The sequence below is a fragment of the Mus caroli genome, unplaced genomic scaffold (assembly GCF_978045245.1).
Source record: "Mus caroli unplaced genomic scaffold, Mus_caroli_1 scaffold_3, whole genome shotgun sequence".
Lineage (NCBI taxonomy): Eukaryota > Metazoa > Chordata > Mammalia > Rodentia > Muridae > Mus > Mus caroli.
The window spans coordinates 151155165-151174897 of NW_028227258.1; the positions used below are offsets into that span (position 1 = coordinate 151155165).

Sequence of the window (19733 nt, forward strand, 5' to 3'; positions counted from 1 at the left end):
GAATTGAAAGGTTAGGAATGATTGAGTGCAGTTAAGTCACAAAGTCACTGGGTCACATACTTGGATGTGGTCCTAGAATGTAGGACACTCAGGCAGGGGCATTTCCATTTCTGGGCCAGTAGGGGCAACATCAGAAGACTTAGCTCACACTATCAACAAAGCAGAAGAAATTGCTACTTCTCAAGAGTGACAAGCTGTCATCTTGGGTTGGGTCGGAACGTTCAGTCTCACGGGTCAGTCTGTTTAACAGTGGTTCCCAACCTTCTTAACGCTGCAGCCTTCAATACAGTCCCTCATTTTCTGGTGACCCCAACCATAACATTATTTTTGTTGGCACACACGTTTAAACCCAGCTTGGGGAGGGAAGATCAGGTGTATCTCTTGAGTTCAAGGTCAGCCTAGTTTACAGAGTTCTAGGACAGCCAGGGCTACATAGAGAAACATCTTCCAAACAAAAATTTAAAAATTATTTTAGTTGCTACTTCATAAAATTGTAATTTTGCTACTGTTATGAATCATAATATAAATATCTGTGTTTTCTAGTGCTCGTAGGTGACCCCTGTAAAAGGGTCATTCATCCTCTCCAAAGCGGCTGCGTACCACGGGCTGAGAACTACTGGTTTAGGGGGAACAACGTTGTGTTAGGGTTGTACTGCTGTGAAGAGACACCATGACCAAGTCAAGTCTTATAAAGGACAACATTTAATTGGGGCTGGTTTACAGGTTCAGATGTTCAGTCCATTATCATCACGGTGGGAACATGGCAGCATCCAGGCAGGCATGGTACAGGATGAACTAAGAGTTCTACATCTTCATCCAAAGGCTGCTAGCAGAATACTAGCTTTCAGGCAGCTAGGATGAGAGACTCAGAACCCACACCCACAGTGACATGCCTACTCAAACAGAGCCACAACTTCTAATCCTGCCACTCCCTGGGCCGAACATATATACACACCATCACAAACAGAAGATTAAGGATGCTCTGCCTCCACGGTTACATATATGTCCACTTGTCTTAAGTACTTTATCCTTTCAAATCTTCTCAGATCCCTTTTATTAATTCATACACAATTATTTGTATTCCAATTTGTTGAAGCAGTAAGTCAAATAATATATTTGCAGATAATATATTTGCTAATAATGTCTGTCAAAGTGGTTGGCCATGGAAACTCTAGTGTCTTGTTCGTTGTAAGGGGGCTAATCTGGCCATTTTCATGCTCTTTGGAGTATTTTAGGGAAGTGTGGTATATTCTTCCTCCACAGGGTCGTCATGAAGTCTCCACCCCCATAGAGTGGACTCTGGGATGCTGTAGTCAGCTGTCGTGATGAGGAGGATCCCTTCCTTATCTTGGACCTTGCCCTTACATCTTTTATAGTGCCTGGATGCTCAACACTGAGTGTGATGCTCTTTTCAGTGAGGGTCTTTCTGAATGAAATCTGCATCTTGGCTGTGGTTTCACTGCAGATGGTGGGTGTAGAAGGAAAACCAGCCAGGGCCCAGGGAATTTCAAGGTCAGAAGCCTTTAACTTTCAAGGTATTTTAGTTGATAATAAATGTTTTTAACATTTATTGAAGCAAGAGATTCCTATGTTCAAGCCCGCTCTTCACTTATATTCTAGGCTAGAGTCATCTAGGTGACCTTGGGCTTCCTAGAGAAACATTGTCTCTGAAGGTTTGCATTTTTTAAAGATTTATTTATTATATTTATATGAGTACACTGTAGCTACTTTTAGACACATCAGAAGAAGGCATCAGATCCCATTACAGATGGTTGTAAGCCACCATGTGGTTTCTGGGATTTGAACTCAGGACCTTTGCAAAAGCAGTCAGTGCTCTTAACCGCTGAGCCATCTCTCCAGCCCAAAGGTTTGCATTTATAGAGCACATTTGTATCATGCATTATGGGGAACGCTGCATAGTCAGCCTATTGATTACTCATAAACTGCCAGGACTAGTGGTAGTGTACACTTGTAATCCCAGCATTTGAGAAGCCAAGGTACGAGAATTGCCATGAGTTCGAGGCCAGCCTAAGATAATGAATACCCACCCAGCCAAGGCCTCCAGAGCAGGATCCATCTCAATAAACGACAACAGTAACAGCAAACAGTAATTCTAAGAGAGGCTGTGATCTCCATGGAAACAGATGCTTTTCAATTGGCAGACGTTCCCTGTGCAGGTGACCTAGCTAAGCCATGAACTCCTGAGGAAAATCCTGGCTCTCTCTCTCTCTCTCTCTCTCTCTCTCTCTCTCTCTCTCTCTCTCTCTCTCTCTCCTCTCTCTCTCTCTCTCTCTCCTCTCTCTCTCTCTCTTTCTGTAGCCCTGGCTGTCCTGGAACTCACTTTGTAGACCAGGCTGGCCTTGAACTCAGAAATCTGCCTGCCTCTGCCTCCCAAGTGCCTCCCAAGTGCTGGCTCTGATTTCTTACAAGTAGCTAGATTATGAATCCCTCTGATTCTCCCTCCACAAACCAAGAGTTGTGTGGTACCCTTTGAAACCTTCCTGTAAAAATGTTGCTGGGTCAGCTCTTTGCTTGGAGGGGAGGGGGGCAGGGGGCAGGGCGGGGGGAGGGAATCTAATTAACTTTTTTAAGTTCCAAAAATGAACACTAGATGGCAAACAACTTACAGGGAATCGTGGTATTGTTCCAGCATGCTTATTTCTGCACTGTTTTATATCTCATTCAAATAATAACAAGCCAACCTTTGACATTAATACAGTATTCAAGCCAGTAGTGCTGGTGGGTATAGTGCTGGTGGTATGGGTGCTTAGCAAATGTCAGGCCCTGGGTTTGATTCTCCATCCCTGTAAAATTAAATTAAAATTTAAAAAACAAATAACACAAGGGAAATCTTTCTGAATTGTACTCACATTCCCTTAACCAGAGCTGGAGTACCCATATATGTGATTCACTTTTTAAGGTAGTTAATTTTTCATGAACATATGCAAAATACAATAGCTGTCATTTGTTATCGTATTGAGAATGGTTTCCCCATTATATATTTTAATATCCATCCCTCCTAAGTAATCGACCCACTTTGGAAAGATTTACAGGGCTAGCTTTCTTTTCTTGGGTCTTTTGTGGCAACCCCAGCAGTATACAGCAGAGGGCGCTAGTGCACCATGCTCCACCACTTCATGGAAGAATGAGGCGGTGAATACAAAAGAATACTAAAGAATACTGGAGTAACATCATCACTTCTCTGGTCTAATAACATCCAGGCACCCCAGGTCCCACACCGCCAGATGGCTGCAGCTTGCAGAGCCACCCTAGCTGTCGTCAGGGCAGGCAGGCTGTGCAGTGCATCAGGTAGAGTGGGGGTGGGGTGGCAGCAGTGGGGGTGGTGCCTGTGGCTCTTCTACAAGCAGGGAAAGAGCTCTCCTTCCGTGTTTCTTTACTGTCTTCTGTTTTCACATCATACATCAAAATGATTTCTCACGAGGAAGGGCAAGGTCCCCCGTTCTCCTAAAATACAGTCTAAACTTACTAATGTGGACTGCACGACCATTGGAGATGGTACCTGCACCAGACAGAGGTGGGCTGGATGCTTTTAAGCTTCAGCTTTCTTTGTGAGCCCCACCTGAACTCATGTTCTACCGACTTTCCCGTGTCTAACTTCTGCTTACACATTTTATCTCAGTTTACCCGTTACTTCTTCCAGGAAGCATTACTTTCTCGTCTGAGAGGTCTGCCTTTCTCCGTCAGTTGTAGACTATGTGCTGAGCCCTCACAAGGCCCTGGGTTCAATCCCCAGAAGCCAGAAGAACAGTCAAACATGGTGAGGTATGTGTGTAATTCCAGCTGTGAGGAGGTATGCTACATCCACTCCAGTAGTGACAAGCCTGGGCGCTGTCGTGAGGCAAAAAGTTCACGGAAACTTAGTCTCCTGGAATCGTGGCATCCTGTATAATGAATGCTCCAATGTCCTTGCTTTAGTTGGTAAATGGATCTGTGTGCTTTCCCTTAATATTGCTTTATTACAAGTGCTCCTAAGGATTGGATTTTTTTTTTTTTTTTTTTTTTGACATATAGCTAAGTTAGATTCTAGGCAGTCCTTGATCTGACCCTGAGCATGGATAGCTAAGTCACTGCCCTACACAGGAATTTACCATTATCTAGGAAGAAGGAAGTTTGTGATCTAAAGAGGAACCAGAGTAGACACTTAGAACTATGGATAGCCGAGTTACACCCATAGACAAGCATTTGCAATGGCCTAGGGGGAAGGTGGACTATACAATAGCCTAGAATAGGAACTGTGGCAAGGGCATGAAGCCCTTGCCCCTGGCTTCTAAGATTAAGAGGACCTTAGGTGGGGCTGCCTTTGATTCCCAGTTGTTGACATTGAATTTTACCCCAGGTGGTTCCTGCCAGTCCTTCCCTGTTTGCATTCCTCTGTTTTGTGTAAGTATCCTCTTTGTACCTTGCCGGTGTATCACCTAACTTCTCTATTTTCTTCTGTATAAAAAGTTTGATGCTGGATTTGACACATTACATTAGATCCAGCATACTCTCTCGTTCTGTGTCTGTCAATTCCCGCTGACTCTATGCCCGGCTGTCTGAACCCCTAATTCCCACGAATTGAGGGGGGCCGACTGGGCCCGGTCCGTGGCAGAGGTCGAGGCAGGAGGAGCAGGGAGTCAGGGTTATCCTTTATCATATATGTATGTAGCAAGTGTGGGGTCACCTGGGATATAGGAAACCCTGTCTCAGAAAAAGAAAGAGCTAGGTGTGGTGGGAGGCAGAGGCAGGCAGATTTCTGAGTTCGAGGCCAGTCTGGCCTACAGAGTGAGTTCCAGGACAGCCAGGGCTACACAGAGAAACCCTGTCTCGAAAACAAAAAACAAAAAACAAAGAACAAAACAAGAAAGAAAGAAAGGGAGGGAAGGAGGGAGGGAGGGAGGGAGGGAGGGAGGGAGGGAGGGAGGGAGGGAGGGAGGGAGGGAGGGAGGGAGGGAGAAAAAAGTACAGAAGCCCATGTATAGCCTTCTGGCACTGCAATTCTGATTGTCTCTGATTTGTGACTATTTACACATTGCCACAGTTGCTTATTTGCATTCTCGTTATCTAAACACAGTTCTTGGAAAACACCAAAACTATCAGTATTTGTTGACTAGGAAGGGCTTCAGTCTTTAATGGTATCTCTTATGCATTCTAAGACTTGAGATCAGAAATTTTAAGCATGCCAGCAAACTAGTTTGCTTAGAATTCCAAATTGTCCCTCTCCCAGAAACACTAAGACCATGGTGCCATTTAGTACTCTATATGTAAAAATTCCAAAGCCAACAAAACTTTATGGGAACCTCCAGAGCCTTGCAGATCACTTCAGCTTCAAAGTGAGAGGCAGGAGATGTAAAGATTATAACGATCTTTCTCTTCTGCTACAAAACTGAACCACACTATGTGACTGTGTAACATTCATGGATACTGAGAATTTCTCTACACCAGAACTTTGGGTGATCAGGACCCTAAAACCCAGTCTTTGATCCTCCCAGGGAGCAGTCTGCATAAGCCCCATCCCATCCTGACCCTGATTCCTCCCTCAGATGCAGCTCAAGGAGGGAGGAAGAATACACTTTGAAGATAAGATTAAACTGGATTACATGCCTCCAAAACAGTCCTGAGGCTGCCCAGCTAATCCTCCCTCCGTGCTGACAGGCTCTGAAGCCTGGCTGCTTCGTTGACCTATTTACCAAGAACCTCCTCACCTTCTGTTTGATGTAAAGGCAGCCAGGTCCTTCCTGTCCTAGCTCAGGCCAAACTGAAAGCAAGATCTGGAGACTTTTTATTATGGTTTTGCTTCACTTTCACCCAGTCTCAGCAAAGCACATAACAGTCTGAAAGCCTGACCTGATGTGTGTGTGTGTGTGTGTGTGTGTGTGTGTGTGTGTGTGTGAGAGAGGGGGGGGGTGGTTGAGAGAGAGCTCTGCTGTAAAACACATTCTTGAACCTAGTCCAGAGGTCCTGTGCTGGTGACTCTGATACACTGATACACCTTCCTGGTCATTTTAAGGCAAGGATGGGGGTGGGGGGTAGAAGGGAGAGAGTCTGTCTCTCTCTCTCTGTTTGTGTGTGTGTGTGTGTGTTTGTGTGTGTGGTGTGCTTGCAACTCTTGCTGCCTTGCAGGGAGAAGGCAATTGGACATGTGAATGAATAGACTACTTATTTATTAGTTATTTTTAAATTTCCCATAGAAGGACAATGGTACTGACTGGACATGGTGTCAAACACCTGTAATGCTAGCCTTCAGGAGTCTGAGGTAGGAATGGCTTGAGTTCACAGGCAGCCTGGGTTACATAGAAAATTCTAGGCCGGTCTGAGTCATAGGGCAAGATTCTGTCTCAAAACACTAACCTCCAAAACCTATAGCAGTGGTAGGGGGATTGTATTTCCCTATTTCTCTTCACTGTGCTAATTGTACATGAAGCACCTAGAATGCTTTCACAAATAGAGGTTTAAATGTTTGGGGAGAGCATGTACCCTGTTTTGTGCCCTTTCTTAGGCCACAGACCTTTTCACCTTAATCCTGTATTATTGTTCATCCCCTGGCCACTAGTTCCACGAAAGGCATTAATTGTGGGTGCTTCATTGTGTAGCCCTCAGGTTTTAATACACTACTATGAGGGAAAATTTACTCTCCCTTCCATGGCGCTGCAATCATCCAGCCTTTGAGAATTCCAGTAAATGGACCCAAATGAGCTCAGGACAGTTCCATACAGTGTCTGTATCTGGTGTGTGTGTGTGTGTGTAAAATAAGACACAGATATCAATTACTCAACTATGAAGAAGAAGAAAACAGGGAAAGCAAGCTGGAAGTACAGTGAATAATGTAGGAGCTTGGAGGCTAATTCTCTCAAGAGACTGAAGGTGAAGTATCTAGATTCCAAGGTCAGCCTGGGCTACATAGTGAAGCCCTGCCTCAGGCACACACACACACACACACACATATATATATATATATATATATATATATATATATATATATAAGCTAGACACATTAGGTATCATCTATTTACACACATGTACAGAGTGGATTGTGAGAGCTCTGCTGTAAAACCCATTCTTGAGCCTAGTCGCTTTCTCCTTTGCTGGTGGCTCTGCCACACCTTCCTTGTCATTTTAGGGCAGAGCTATGACCTGGGCAAACATTTGTTCCAGCCAGAAGCACTACAAATGGCGAGATTACGCCTTCACAAGGACTATCCCACCACTGGCAAACGGGGCTAGAGTGTTTCAAATACAGAAAAGATGTGAGGGACACCTGCCCTGCTCTTGGGTCACCTGGCTGGTAGCAAGGGATAGGAATACCATGATGGGGAAGAAAGTAGCATCCATCCAACAAGGACAATCTTGTGGAGACTGCCTTCACCGGCCCTGGAATAGGTTCCTGGGTGCCTTGGTGCCAAATGTCAGGCACCTGAACTCTGTGGTTCCCACTGTCACCCCACAGTACCAATGCACTACGAGGGAAACCCAAGGAATTCAGGAATGACGGCAAATGAATACATGCTGAAAGAATTTGATTTTCCTCAGGAATCAGGTTGTTTCCTTTACACTCATCCTTCACATTATGAAAACAGGAGTCTCGCGCCTCTAAAGTGATGTCTTTCAACAGCTGACATTTCAAAGCCTGCTCCTTTTTTCCCCCCTTGCTTTCCAGTGCACAGCGGACTTTGTAGTCAAATACACCAGCATTTAGCTCGGCATTGATTTACTTTATTCTCTAAGGTCATTTGGGGGGATAGGGGGTGGAGAGATGACAGTGTGGGCTTTGGCTACTGGTGCTGTGGGGAAGACAAGCTTGCTGCCCCTTCTCATTACACTTGGAGGGACACAGTTCTAGAAAAGGCCATGGTGATGCTCCAAGCAGGACCCCAGCTCAGAGCGCTGGGCAGTCTCCTTGACCGAGTGACTGTGGGGAAACTCCTGATGGAATTTTTGTCTTTCTCTGCCCTGCATGGTCATCTTCCTCAGATTCCTGGCTGTTTTGCACCTAGTGTTGGTGGCTTGCTTCAACAGTAACCAGTGACATCACAGTGTGGCCAGTATCAAGCGAGGAGGATGAGGTCCTCTGATGTTTCAGGCTCCCTAGAACAGAATTTGGAATTGTTTTTCTTCACCTGCATCTCTGAACTTCATTAGAAAGACACAACTTAATTAGAGACAGAAGTAAGTACTTTAATGACAAAGAACCATCTTAGAAAAAGGACAATAATGCAAGTAAAATCAAGTCACAGAAAATTCACAAGCTGATAGGACCTCAAAAATTAAAAGCAACAAAGTAACTTTTTAAGGGAATCTAATCCATGAAACAGTCAATGCTCTGAAGTTATAATTCTATCCTCAGAGGAGGAATCAACTGTCCCGCTCCTCCTTTCTCCACGAGAGGGAGCATGGTGTTCACATGTCAGCTTTTCTCAAGTGTTTCTGAGCTCCTTTGAAGGATGAGAGCTGGGTGTGGTGGCTGACTTTGGAAATGCCAGCAAGGGGGAAACTGAAGCAGAAGTCCTGAGTTCCAGGCCAGTCTGGCTCTGAAAACCAAACAGAATGACCAAAGAGCATTACCGTCCCTGCATAGTTTTCCTTAGACAGTTTAAATCATTGGAAGCAATAGGCAAAAGAAATGATCCACACGTGAGTCCTATCGTTACCAAACTTCGTAACACAAGAATCAAAATCCAAGCAATGGGGCTGGCGAGATGGCTCAGTGGTTAAGAGTGCCAACTGCTCTTCCGAAGGTCCCAAGTTCAAATCCCAGCAACCACATGGTGGCTCACAACCATCTGTAACAAAATCTGATGCCCTTTTCTGGAGTATCTGAGGACAACTACAGTGTACTTACATATAATAAATAAATAAATCTTTTTTAAAAATCTGAGCAATGAATTTGGATTTTATTCAAAAAGAATAACATATGTCACAAGCAAGCGTCTGTGGATTTTAATCCCTCTGCTCTCAGATTATGAGATCCTGGAAATCACATAGAAGTGTTAACACTTCCCTGTCTTAGACTTCTGCAGCCAGCGGTCACTTTGCTTGGTGGCACTGGGTGAAGGGCCCAGTGCGTGGCGGCCCTGCGTGAGGAGCAATGTTTGCAGTTCACTCTGGCTTACTTCTCTCTGTCGCGTACTCCTCTTTGTACTTTGTAAGCACACTTGTCCACAGTGAAATCTGTGGGGCACCTGCTGAGATGATGAGGTGGCGCAGAAGCAGGGCAGTAATCCTCTCATAGTGCACGGAAATCCTCTAACCCCGGAGCGCCGGGACTGCCTCTGAACCAGGAGACACTGGGACCCAGGGTCCTTCCTCAGACTCTCGGGTAGGAGACACTTGTGCCTAAATGCAGATTACTTTGTCATCATGAGAGTAATTGTTGAAATGCCTGTTAACTTGATTATATAGAAACGGCAGAGTGGGTGTGGTAGCAGAAGCCTGTATCCGACACTCCGAAGGCTGGAGCATCAGGAGCTGGAGCTTGAAGCCAGCCGGGGCCACAGAACCATAGCTAGCTCTAGACCAGCCGCGGCCACAGAACCATAGCTAGCTCTAGGCCAGCCTGGGCCACAGAACGCCATAGCTAGCTCTAGACCAGCCTTGGCCACAGAATGATATTCTATCTCAAAATACAAAATAAAAAATAGGAAAGGAAAAAAGAAAGGGAGAGAGAGGAGTAAGAGATAAAAGAGAATAAAGGCAGCAGGAGGAAGAAACGATGAGGGGCAGGAAATAAGGAAGTCGTATGGAGTCCAGTTTTCCAGGTTGTTTGACACTCAGCAATCTACAGAAGTCATGCTATGGTTCAGATTGAAGGCACTCACTTCCCAAGTACCCGGATCACATCAGACCTAGATAACTTTGAAACAAATAGATGCTCCTTCTTAGTATAACATTTCAGTTTGTACATTAGCGTCTATTTTCCCATAATTCATTGTTATCATGTGTACTTATGCTTAAGATTAGCTTGAGTTTGTCACGTGGACGGGAATCTAAGTTTGGCCAACTTAGCACATCTGTTTTGACATCCTTTTCCTTGAACATATGGACCAAGTTTTCTGAGAGTTGCCTTTAACCCTGACCTCTGAGCTCTCTCTGGGCTTTTCACTCTGGTTGCTTGGCCCCTCTAATAAAATGGTTTGTAATCCCCTAGTTAACACAAGGAACACATGTGTTTCAGGTTCTGCTCTGTTGAGGAGACAGCCACTCCGAGGTAATCAGATCAAGGGTTTGCTGTGTACACCACTTATCTTTTGGATTCTTTTAGCTACTTAGTTCTCCAAAGGCTTCTCTTTCCACCAAGCCCCTTTGTAAGCTTTCTTCTCTTACATTCCACTGAAGTGTGTGTGTGTGTGTGTGTGTGTGTGTGTGTGTGTGTGTGTGTCTGTCTGTCTATATGGTGTGTGCCTGTGTGTGTGTTTGTGTCCCTGTGTGTGTTTGTATGTGTGGAGGGGGTGTCTCTGAGTGTGTCGGTGTGTCTGTCTGTATATGTGTCTCTCTGTGTGTGTCTCTGGTTTGTCTTTGTGTCTATGTGTGGGGGTGGTGTCTGTGTGTGTGTCTCTGTGTGTGTGTGTATGTGTGTGTGATGTATCTCTGTGTGTATGTCTCTGTGTGTATATCTGTGTGTGTGTGTGGTGTGTGTGTCTGTGTGTGTGGAGGGAGTGTCTCTGAGTGTGTCTGTGAGTCTGTCTGTGTGTATGTTTCTCTCTGTGTCTCTCTGTGTGTCTATGTGTGGGGTTTGTGTCTGAGTGTGTCTATGTGTGGTGTGTGTGTGTGTACAAGTTTTAATAAACATTAGATAATCTGTTTTAGTCACTTGTGGTTCCTGTAGCAAATTCTATTAAACTGTTTGAGTCAAACAGCCAAAAGTCCAATCATGTAATTCTGAAGACCAGAAAACTGAAGTGCATTATTATCACTAAAATTTAAAATAACAGTCTGGTGACTGTGTTCTCAGTGGGGCCTCCATGGGAAGCTGGTCTCTTGCCTCCTCCCACTTCCACTGGCCTCTGTCTATTCTCCTTGGCTTTGGGTTCAGTAGCCCAGCCTCTGTTTTCACATGGCCTTCTTGGTTCTGTGAAACTTTCCCTCCATCTGTCTCTCTTTTTTTGTTTGTTTTTTTGTTTGTTTGTTTTGTTTTGTTTTGTTTTTGTTTTTTCCAGACAGGGTTTCTCTGTGTAGCCCTGCTGTCCTGGAACTCACTCTGTAGACCAGGCTGGCCTCGAACTCAGAAATCCACCTGCCTCTGCCTCCTGAGTGCTGGGATTAAAGGCCTGCGCCACCACGCCCAGCTCCATCTCTCTCTTAAAGGGAGCCCGTGATGACCTTTAGTGCAGCTCAGAAAACCCAAGAGTGATTACCTCATTTAATAACAGCTTATTCTCCTGAACCCTGTGGAGTGTATGTGTGCATGCCTGTCTGTCTGTGTCTCTGTTTGTTTTGTGGTGTGTGTGTGTCTGTGCCTTTAGTGAATGTTGACTAAGTCTTGATGTGTTTATACAGTGTAGTGGCTGCTAAACCCTGTGTGCTCTGTCCCCCACCATAGGCCAGTGGACATGCCCCTCAGGTCTCTTCCTTTGAGTTGCTGTTCCCTCTGTGACCCTGAGTTCACCACGTGTTTCGTTGTTGGACTAATCACCATTGCACTGTTTGCCCAAAATACTTGACAGAAACAACCTAAGGGAGGAGAGGTTTAGTTGAATTTCAGTTTTCATCCACAGAGTTGAAGAAGACACGGTGGGCTTAGTGAGGGGGAGAACACGGTGGAGGAACCAGGGCCCAGGAAGTAACCGCCAGTGACCCACACAAAGTGACCTAATTCTCCAGCCAAGTTCTGCCTCCATTGCCTCCAAAAATAGTGACACCAGATAAGGAACAGAGTTTAAAGCAGGAGCCTGTGGAGAGGTTTTTGATCAAACTTGTAACAGCTGCTTACTTTCAAATCGGAAAACCAAACAAAAATTAATTTTTGTTGTGAAATTTTCCGAGTGCAGAGAGATCCTTTCTTATCTTACAGGGACCTGTCGAGCAGGATTTCAGTAACCGCATTCACAAGCTGCTCATGTGCCAAACCAGGTGACAAGGACTGAACTGTATTAAAATTGCAGAAGTAGAGCCACTGTGGTGGGGCATGTCTATAATCCTGGCACTGGGAAACTGAGGCAAGACAATCATGACTTGGAGTCCACACTGGCCCACAAAGTGAAACCTTGTTTCAAAAGTCTGTAAAAGAACCAGTAGCCAAGAACTCTGCAGCATGGCTTCGGGCATATGGTGACGATAAAAGATCCAACCTTCCTCAAAGGCCACTGTGTAATGAGTGCCAAAACAAACACAGTTCAGCCTAAAGTTCAGGTTATAAGTGGCCTGACCTGCACATAACTCGTGTCTGTGGCCAGCCCACACATACCTACTTCTAAAGTCCCACGTAAGGAAAATATAAGCAAGATATACTATACCACTAAGTGCCTGAGGGCTGAGAGAAGGTGAGGTAGGGCTCAGGGCCCAAGACACAGGCAGATCCAAGAAATAACCTCTTTCCAAGGTGACAGACACACGTATAAGCAACTATCTTAAGGAGTGTGTTTCTGTTCTCATGAGGCTTACATGATTTCTAGTTGCTCCACCAACTCACACCTGACATTGTCTACTTTGCTACTTGGAGAGGAATGGTAGCTTCAGAAGGAAAGCAGAAGAAAGTCACAGGCTTCATTCCAATCTCCTCTGGACATGAACGCTTCAATTCTTCCCCGGTTCCAAAATGTCTACAATTTTTTGTTTGTTTTGTTTCCTTTTTTTTTTCCCAAGATAAAATTATCTATGTAGTCTTGGAACTGGCTTTGTAAACCAGGCTAGGCTTGAACTCTGAGATCGATATATGTGTTAAAGTCAGATAAGAACAGTATTGTTTGTAAAGGGCAGAAATCATGGTTATAGATAGGCATAAGATACTCTGCTTTCAGGAAGTGAAAGTTCATTGTGAGCCAAGCATGAGTGACCACAGCCTGTAAACATGGATTTAAATTACCTTGTGTGGCATGTCCCTTCATGGAGAAGGTAACACAAACTCGATATGCACAGGACAGGAAGCAAGGACTCAGTGTGTAGATGAATATGTAGGTGGCTCATCACGGGTGTTCACATTAAGGCAGAAAACCTCTGGGATTAGAAGTCCTCTCTGTCACCTTCTACAGGGATGGTGAAGGCCAGATGAGTCAAATTTAGGGATGCCTTCTGGGAATATTATGGGAAAGCTAAGAGGATATTGCATCAGGTACACAGGTTCGTAGCAAATAGCTATTTCAAGTATTGCTATTATTCTGCACAGGCAACCTACCAGCTGCATGCATAAAAGTTGTCTAAGAAAGTCTGTATATATTCTAAATAAAACACACTGAGAATAGTATTACAATCTCATTGTAAACACAAGGAAAATGCTTAAGGGAGAAAACATGGAAACTTTACACATCTTCTAGTCACTAAAATCACATATTTAAATTTTTGTAAAGTTTTCTTCCTAAGTCCAACCATTTGTTTATCTTTGGAACATAAAAGAGAAAAATGAGTTTGCTTTTGAAATTGATACCTGCTCTATTTCTGCCTTTCCAGTAAGTAAAAAGATCAAGAGGAAAACAAAAAATCATGAGGTCTTTGTTGGATTCCAGGTATGGTGCTAGTGGCCCGTAATCCTAGTATGTAGGAGGCAGAGGCAGGAGAATCACTATGTCCATGGCAGCCTGAGCTTATAGGACCTTGGAAAGGTGTGATTTAAAACTTCTCTGGACTTCAGTTTCTTCGTATACCATATACACTAGAACAATAAAGATCGTATACAGTTAAAGTGCAAATTTGAGTCACAGAGGCGCTTAGTAATTCTTAATAACACTTTCTTTTAGTTTATAACAGTTTTCTTTGTGTTATATGAATTGTCCTTTTCATTTAATTAATTACTCAAAAAAAATTGAGACAGTATCTCCATGTAGCCTTTCTGTTATGCCTCCCAAGTGCTGGGATGTTTGTTTCACCACCCTCGACTCCCATTAAGTTCGGAGCTCCTCAAGGCAATTGGCATGGTTTCCCTGGGTCTAGCCTTGCACATGGTAGATACTTAAGAGGGATCTGTAGGGGTTTTTCTTCTGCGCCCAGAGTTGCTCTGGGAGAGAGCTGGGTTCCCAGGGGAGCAAAGGTAAGACGACCACTGCTGCTCAGAGGGACAGGCCCAGAACTCTCAGGACACAGGAACCAAGGAGTGTCCTGGGACAAGAGCCTTCTGTTTTCCCTCTGTGCCCGGAGCTGATCCTGTGCCACAGGAGAGAGCTGTGGAGTGCTAACACATCTGTGAGCACAAGTAAGACCACTACTGCTGTTCAAATTCTTGGCCACATACAAACACTCAACCACCAACATCAAAATAATAGGGAGTAACAATCATTGGTCATTAATCTCTCAGCATCAGTGGATTCAGTTTGCCAGTAAAATGACATAGGTTAGGATCCTATACCACAGAGCTCCATACCCAAATACCACCAGGAGAGAGCAGGTCTCCCAGGAGTGCCAACACATCTGTGAGCACAGGTAAAACTACCACTTCTACTCAAATTCCTGGCCCAAGAGGGACCCACCCAGAGGCACCAGGACACAGGGACCAAGAAACAGCTGGGGACAGGATCCTTCTAGTCACTCAATGTACCACCAGAACTGAACATGTGCCACAGTTCTCCATACCCAAATTCATCCAGGAGAGAACTGCCTTCCAGGAGTACTGACACACAAGCTTGTAGGAGGAACAGGCCACTGTCAGAGACAGCAAAACCAGGTAACACCAGAGAGAACCAAATGGCAAAAAGTGCAATAGCATGAGCAACAGAAACCAATACTACTTTGCATCATCAGAACCCAGTTCTCCCACCACAGTGAGCCACGGATACCGCAACACACCAGAAAATCAGGACTCTGATTTAAAATCACATCTCGTGATAATGATAGAGGACTTTAAGAAGGACATAAATAACTCCCTTAAAGAAGTACAGGAGAACACAGGTAAACAAGTAGAAGACCTCAAAGAGGAAACACAAAAACCCCTTAAAGAATTACAGGAAGACACAACCTAACAGGTGAAGGAATTGAACAAAATGACCCAGGACCTAAAAATGAAAATAGAAACAATAAAGAAATTACAAAGGGAGACAACTCTGGAGATAGAAAACCAAGGAAAGAGATCAGGAGTCATAGACACAAACATCACCAACAAAATACAAGAGATAGAATAGAGAACCTCAGAGAAGATACCATAAAGAACATATTGACACAACAGTCAAAGAAAATGCAAAATTCCAAAAGTTCATAACACAAAACATCCAGGAAATCCAGGACACAATGAGAAGGCCAAACCTAAGAATAATAGATAGGTATAGAAGAGAGTGAAGATTCTCGACTTAAAGAGACAGTAAATATCTTCAACAAAATTATAGAAGAAAACTTCCCTAACTTAAAGAAAGAGATGCCTATGAACAAACAAGAAGCCTACAGAACTCCAAATAGACTCACTCAACCAGAGAAGAAATTCCTCCTATCACATAATAATCAAAACACCAAATGCCCTAAACAAAGAATTTTAAAAGCAGTAAGGGAAAAATTTCAAGTAACATATAAAGGCAGACCTATCAGAATTACACCAGACTTCTCACCAGAGACTCTGAAAACTAGAAGATCCTGGACAGATGTCATACAGACGCTAAGAGAGCACAAATGCCAGCTGAGGCTACTATTCCAGCAAAACTCTCAATCACCATAGACAGAGAAAACAAGATATTCCATGAGAAAACCAAATTTATACAATATTTTTCCACAAATACAGCCCTACAAAGGATAATAAATGGGAAATGCCAACAGAAGGAAGGAAACTACACCCGAGAAAAAGCAAGAAAGTAATCTTCTTTCAACAAACCCAAAAGAAAATAGCCACACAAACATAAAAATAACATCAAAAATAACAGGAAGCAACAACCACTATTCCTTAATATCTCTCAACATCAGTGGACTCAATTCCCCCAATAAAAGGACAGCAGACTGGGTATGTAAACAGGACACAGCATTTTGCTGCATACAGGAAATACACCTCAGTGTCAAAAACAAACACTACCTCAGAGTAAAGGGATAGAAGTCAAATTTCTAAGCAAATGGCCCCAAGAAACAAGCTGGAGTAGCCATTCTAATATCAGATAAAATGGACTTTCAACCAAAAGTTATCAAAAAGGATAAGGAAGGACACTTCATACTCATCAAAGGAAAAATTTACCAAGAAGAACTATCAATTAAGAACATCTATGCTCTAAATGCAAGGGTAGCCACATTCATAAAAGAAACTTTACTAAAGCTCGAAGCACACATTGCACCTTACACAATAATAGTGGGAGACTTCAACACTCCACTCTCATCAATGGACAGATCATGGAAACAGAAACTAAACAGAGACACGATGAATCTAACAGAAGTTATGGACCAAATGGATTTAACAGATACCTATAGAACATTTCATCCTAAATCAAAAGAATATTCTTTCTTCTCAGCACCCCATGGTACCTTCTCCAAAATTGACCATATAATAGGTCACAAAACAGGCTTCAACAGATACAAGAAGGTTGAAATAATCCCATGCATTCTATGAGATCACTATGGATTAAAGCTGGTCTTCAGTAGTAACAAAAACAACAGAAAGCCCACATACACATGGAAGCTGAACAATGCTCTACTCAATGATAACTTGGTCAAGGAAGAAATAAAGAAAGGAATTAAAGGCAGTTTTAGAATTTAATGAGAATGAAGGTACAGCATACCAAAACTTATGGGACATAATCAAAGCAGTGCTAAGAGGAAAATGACTAGCTCTGAGTGCCTCCAAAAAGAAACTGGAGAGAGCATTACATTAGCCGCTTAACAGCACACCTGAAAGCTCTAGCTAAAAAGAAGCAAATAGACCCAAGAGGAGTAGACAGCAAGAAATTATCGAACTCAGGGATGAAATCAACCAAGTAGAAACAAAAAGAACTATACAAAGAATTAGCAAAACCAGGAAGTGGTTCTTTGAGAAAATCAGCAAGATAGATAAACCCTTAGCCAGACTAACCATAAGGCAGAGACAGTATCCAAATTAAGAAAATCATGAATGAAAAGGGAAATATAACAATATAAAATGAAATTTAAAAAATTATTAGATCCCACTACTAAAGCCTATACTCAACAAAACTGAAAAATCTGGATGAAATGGACAATTTTGTAGACAGATACCAAATACCAAAGTTAAATCAGGATCACATAAACCATCTAAACAGTCCCATAAGCCCTAAAGAAACAGAAGCAGTCATCAAAAGTCTCCCACCCCAAAAAAGCCCAGGACCAGATGGGTTTAGTGCAGAATTCTATCAGACCTTCAAAGAAGACCTAATACCAATACTCCTCAAACTATTCCACAAAATAGAAACAGAAAGAACACTACCCAATTCATTCTATGAAGGCACAGTTATGCTGATACCAAAACCACACAAAGACCCAACAAAAAAGAGAACTTTAGACCAAATTCCCTTATGAATATTGATGCAAAAATACCCAATAAAATTCTCCCAAATCGAATCCAAGAACACATCAAAATGGTCATTCATCAAGATCAAGTATGCTTTATCCCAGGGATGCAGAGATGGGTCAGTGTATGTAAGTCTATCAATATAATCCACTACATAAACAAACTCAGAGAAAAAAAAACACATGATCATTTCATTAGCTGCTGAGAATTTGACAAAATTCAACATCCCTACATGTTAAAAGTCTGGGAAAGATCAGGAATTCAAGGCCCATACCTAAGCATAGTAAAAGTAATATACAGCCAACCAATAGCCAACACCAAACTAAATAGAGAAAAACTTGAAGCAAACCCACTAAAATCAGCAACTAGACAAGGCTGACCAGTCTCTCCCTATCTATTCAATATAGTACTTGAAGTTCTAGCTAGAGCAATTAGACAACAAAAGGACACCAAAGGGATACAAATTGGAAAGGAAGAAGTCAAAATATCACTATTTTCAGATGGTATGATAGTATCCTTATGTGACCTCAAAAACTCCACCAGAAGGCAGGTGTGGTGGCACATGCCTTTAATCCCAGCACTCGGGAGGCAGAGGCAGGCAGATTTCTGAGTTCGAGGCCAGCCTGGTCTACAAAGTGAGTTCCAGGACAGCCAGGGCTATACAGAGAAAACCTGTCTCAAAAAACCAAAAAACCCAAACCAATCCAAAACAAAAAACTCCACCAGAGAACTCCTACAGCTGATAAACAACTTCAGCAATGAGGTCGAATATAAAATTAACTTAAATCAGTAGCCTTCCAATACTCAAAAGATAAACAGGCTGAGAAAGAAATTAGGGAAATGATACCCTTCACAATAGTCACAAATAATATAAAATACTTTGGTGTGACTTTAGCTAAGCAAATGAAAGATCTTTATGACAAGAACTTCTTCTCTGAAGAAAGAAATTGAAGACCTCAGAAGATGGAAAGATCGCCCATGGATTGGCTTAATATAGTAAAAATGGCCATCTTTCTGAAAGGAACCTCCAGATTCAATGCAATCCCCAGCAAAATTCCAACTCAATTCTTCATAGAGTTAGAGCAATTCTCAAATTCATTAAAAATAACAAAAAACCCAAGATAGTGAAAACTATTCTCAACAATAAAAGAACTTCTGGGGGAATAACCATCCCTGACCTCAGGTTGTACTACAGAGCAATTGTGATAAAAATTGCGTGTACAGTAACAGGCAGGTTGATCAATGGAATAGAATTGAAGGCCCAGCAGTGAACCCACGCCTATAGTCACTTGATCTTTGACAAAGTAGCTAAAACCATCCAGCGGAAAAGAGACAGCATTTTCAACAAACAGAGCTGGTTCAACTGAAGGTCAGCACATAGAAGAATGCAAATCGACCCATTCTTATCTCCTTGTACAAAGCTCAAGTCCAAGTGGATCAAGGACCTCCACATAAAGCCAGATACACTGAATCTAACAGAAGAGAAAGTGGGGAAAAGTCTCAAACACATGGGCATAGGGGTAAAGTTCCTGAACAGAACACCAATGGCTTATGCTCTAAGATCAAGAGTCGACAAATGTAACCTCATAAAATTGCAAAGCTTCTGTAAGGCAAAGGTCACTGTCAATAGGATAAAACAGCAACCAACAGATTGAGAAAAGATCTTTACCAATCCTAAATCTGATAGAGAGATAATATCCAATATATACAGAGAATTCAAGAAGTTAGGACTACAGAGAACCAAATAACCCTACTAAAAAAATGAGGAACAAAGCTAAACAGAGAATTCTCAACTGGGGAAACTCAAATGACTGAGAAGCACCTAAAGGAATATTCAACATCCTTAGTCTTCAGAGAAATGCAAAACAACCCTGAGATTCCACCTCACACCAGTCAGAATGGCTAAGATAAAAACCTCAGGTGACAGCAGATGCTGGCAAGGATATGGAGAAAGAGCAACACTCCTCCATTGTTGGTGGGATTACAAGCTGGTACAACCACTCTGGAAATTGAAAGAACCTAGTGGGGAAACCCCCACTCAATTCCCGATTCAGCATGCACCCAAAGAAACATGAGAGACCGTCTTGATACCAACACACGAGGTAGTTTAATGACAGAGCTCCTGGCCGGCCACGTGGCTCGAAAGCTAGGGGTTTTTATAGAA

General features: G+C 43.0%; 1 protein-coding gene across 1 annotated transcript in view; it reads left to right on the forward strand.

Annotated features, from left to right (window-relative positions):
• The first annotated feature begins 9253 nt into the window (after positions 1-9253).
• Fabp12 (fatty acid binding protein 12) overlaps positions 9254-19733 on the forward strand; it is a 65691-nt gene continuing 55211 nt past the window's right edge. The window contains exon 1 of the mRNA XM_085835361.1: positions 9254-9316. The gene's annotated coding sequence lies outside the window, so the exon portion shown is untranslated. The remainder of the gene's footprint in view (positions 9317-19733) is intronic.